Raw genomic sequence first — 4,173 nt, 5'->3', positions numbered from 1 at the left:
CCTCAGCCTCCCCAGTAGCTGGGATCACAGGCGCGTACCACTAACGCCCGGCTAATCTTTGTATTTTTTGGTTGAGACGGGGGTTTCACCATGTTGGCCAGGCTGTTCTCGAACTCCTGACCTGAAGTCAGGAGTTCAGCATTCCTCCCGCCTCGGCATTCCAAAGAGCTGGGATTGTAGGCATGAGCCATCGTGCCCGGCCACCCTGGCTTCTTTTTTCACGTTTATAAATAGGCGTGGCCCATTGAAGACTGCACAGATACAACTGTGTACCAGAAAGTATGACTGCAGAATTTTCTTTTCCAGAAACTGCAGTGGAGCCCTCCTGTGGCTAATTTAATCCAGCCAATTTTCCCTGATCTAAGCAGAAAAACGTATAAAGAAGCAGCTGTAGCTGCCGCCGTCGCCTGAGGGGAGCGAGAAGAGGCCGCGGCGACCAGGGAGAAAACGCGGAGTCGCCACCGGAGAGCAGCCGCCGCCAGAGAGCCGCCCGCCCACCCGTTCGCCCGTCCCCTTGCCCCATTCACAATGCAGCCTGCTTTTGCAAAGTGGTACGATCGAAGGGACTGTGTCTTCACTGAATCTTGTGTTGAAGACAATAAGGATGTTAATGTAAATTTTGAAAAATCCAAACTTACATTCAGTTGTCTTGGAGGAAGTGATAATTTTAAGCATTTAAATGAAATTGATCTTTTTTACTCTATTGATCCAAATGATTCCAAGCATAAAAGAACGGACAGATCAATTTTATGTTGTTAACGAAAAGGAGAATCTGGCCAGTCATGGCCAAGGTTAACAAAAGAAAGGGCAAAGCTTAGCTGGCTTAGTGTGGACTTCAATCATTGGAAAGACTGGGAAGATGGTTCAGATGAAGACAGGTCTAATTTTGATCGTTTCTCCGAGATGATGAACAACATGGGTGGGGATGAGGATGTAGATTCACCAGAAGTAGATGAAGCAGATGATGATTCACAAGACAGTGATGATGAAAAAATGCCAGATCTGGAGTAAGAAATATTTCATCACCTGGATTTTGAGAAAGAAAATAACTTCTCTGCGAGATTTCATAATTGAGAGAATTCCTCAGTTGATAGCCCTAAAGGCAGATGCTGTATTTGCCTACTTTAACCCATTTTTCAACCTGTTTTTTTTTTTTAAAGGCTTCACTAAGGGTTTATATGTACCATTGTATGGGGTAATTTGAAGTCAGCTAAGGCAATAACCTTATGCATGAACATTTCCCAGACTTTCATGAAGCTGTTGAGGTCCTAGGCAATTGATGCAGCAGTTGTGGTAAATAAAAACATCTCACCTAAGTCTCCTTTTCTTCATAACATAGATACTGACATGATAGGAAGCTCTGGGCTTAGGTAAAGAGAACAAAATTTTAGTTTATAGGGGAGAGAATGACATTACTCCCCATATCACAGAGAATGCACACCCCCCTGTGATATTATTCGTAATATCCAGGGAGGGAGAGGGTGACATTAGTCTCCATATCGCAGGGTGAGTACATTCCCCTTGTGATATTGTTCAAAATATCCAGGGAGTGGGAGAGGATAACATTACTCCCTATATAGGAGGGGTGTGCACCCCCCTGTGATATTGTTTATAATATCCAGGAAGGGAGAGGATGACATTACTCTCAATATCACAGGGGATGTACCCCATCCCGTGATATTGTTCATAATATTCAGGGAGGGGGAAGATGATATTACTCCCAATATCGTAAACACCCTGTGTGTACGCCTTCTGTAATATTTTTCATAATATCCAGTGGGAGGAGAGGATGATATAACTCCCAGTGTTGAAGGGGGTGTACACCCCCCTATGATATTGCTGGTAATATCCAGAGAGGGAGAGGATGATATTTCTGCCAATATCGCAGGGGATGTACACTCTGCTGTGATATTGTTCATAATATCAAGAGAAGGAGAGGATGATGTTACTCCCAATGTCGCAGCGGGTGTACACCCCCTGTGATACTGTCTGAAATATCCAGGGCGGGGAGAGAATGATATTACTCCCAATATCATAAAAACCCTGTGTGTACACCCCCTGCTATATTGTTCGTAATATCCAGGGGAAGAGAGGATGATATTACTCTCAATATTGCAGAGGGTGTACAGCCCCTTGTGATACTATTTGTAAAGAGCAGGGGAGGGTAAGATGATGCTACTCCCAATATTGCAGGGTATGTACATTCCCCTGTGATATGGTTCCTAATTTCCAGGGGGAGATAGGATGATATTACTCCCAATATCGCAGGAGGTGTACATACCCCTGTGATAGTCTTCGTAATATTAACTAGAACAGAGGATGATATAACTGCCAATATCGCAGAGAATGTACACCTTCCTGTGATATTTTTCATAATATCGAGCGGGGGGAGAGGATAAAATTATTCCCAATATCACAGGGGATGTACACAACACTGTGATGTTGTTTGTAATATCCATGGGGGGAAAGGATGATATTACTCTTAATATCGCAGGTGGTGTACATTCCCCTATAATATTGTTCATGATATTCAGGGTGGAAAAGGATATTACTCCCAATATCGCAGGGGATGTACACCCCCTTATGATATTGTTTGTAATATTCAGGGTGGGAGAGGATATTACTCCCAATATCGCAGGCGGGTTACATTCCCCTGTGATATTGCTCATAATATCCACGGAAGGAGACGATGATATTTCTCCCAATGTAGCAGAGGATGTACACGCCCCTGTGATATGATATACAATATCCAGGGGGGAAGTGAATGATATTACTTTCAATACGCAGGGGGTGTACACGCCCCTGTGATATTGTTCGTAATATCCAGGGGGAAAGAGGATGATATTACTCCCAATATCCCAGGGAGTGTACACCCTCCTGTGATATTGTTCGTAATCTCCAGGAGAGAGAGGATGATATTACTACAAACATCATAAGGGGTGTACATCCCCTTGTGATATTTTTGAAATATCCAAGGAGGAAATAATTATATTACTCCCAATATCACAGGGGTTGTACATCCCCCTGTGATATATTTTGTAATATCCAAAAGGGGAGAGGATGCTATTACACCCCATATCGCAGGGTGTGTACACCCCCCTGGGATATTGTTCATAATATCCAAGGGGGAAGAGTATAATATTACACTTAATATCACAGAGGGTGTACACCCCCATGTGATATTGTTCGTAATATCTAGGGGGAAGAGGGTGATATTACTCCCAATATCGAGTGGGGTGCGCACCCCCCTGTGATATTGTTCATAATACTCAGGGTGGGAAAGGATGATGTTACTCCCAATATCGCAGGGGTGTACACCTTCTGTGATATTGCTCATATTTTTCAGGAAGGGAACGGATAATATTACTCCCAAAACCCCCCGGGTGAACACGCCCATCTGATATTGTTTGCGTTATTCAAGGGAAGAGAGGATGATATTACTCCCAATATCGCTAGGGGTGTACACCCCCCGTGACATTGTTCGTAATATCCAGGGGAGAAGAGGATGATATTACTCCCAATATCCCAGGGAGTGTAAAACTTTGTCACATTGTTCGCAATATCCAGGGTGGGGAGAGGATGATATTACTCAACAATATCGCAGGGGGTGTACACCTTCTTGTGATATCATTCGTAATATCCAGAAGGGGAGAAAATGATATTACTCCCAATATCGCAAGGGGTGTACAGCCCCCTGTGACATTGCTCATATTATCCAGAGAGGGAGAGGACAATATTATTCCGAGTATCACAGGGGTGTACATCCCCCTGTAATATTATTCGTAATATCCAGGGGGAGAGATGATGATATTGCTTCCAATATCCCAGGGGGTGTACAGGCCCCTGTGATATTGTTCGTAATATCCAGGGGAGGAAAGCATGATATTAATCCCAATATCGGAAACATGCTGTGTGAACAACCCCCAGTGATATTGTTTGTAATATCCACAAGGGGTTAGGATGATGTTACTCTCAATATCGCAAGGGTTGTTCACTTCCAATTGATACTACTTCCAATATTGCAGGGGGTGTACACCCCCCTGTGATGTTGTTTGTAATAATAAAAGGGGGAGAGGAAGATATTACACCCAATATCAAGGTGGTGTACACACCCTTCTGATATTGTTGGGAATATCCGGGAGGGAGGATGATATTACTACTAATATCGCAAGG

At 43.6% G+C, this 4,173-nt stretch overlaps 1 pseudogene; it reads left to right on the top strand.

Annotated features, from left to right (window-relative positions):
- The first annotated feature begins 528 nt into the window (after nt 1-528).
- LOC100608504 (prostaglandin E synthase 3-like) lies at nt 529-1,037 on the top strand (annotated as a pseudogene).
- Nucleotides 1,038-4,173: the final 3,136 nt, after the last annotated feature.

This window comes from Pan troglodytes, chromosome 3 (genome assembly GCF_028858775.2).
Source record: "Pan troglodytes isolate AG18354 chromosome 3, NHGRI_mPanTro3-v2.0_pri, whole genome shotgun sequence".
In the NCBI taxonomy this organism is placed as follows: Eukaryota; Metazoa; Chordata; class Mammalia; order Primates; family Hominidae; genus Pan; species Pan troglodytes.
The sequence above is the reverse complement of the archived record's forward strand: the minus strand, read 5'-3'. Positions and strand labels throughout refer to the sequence as shown.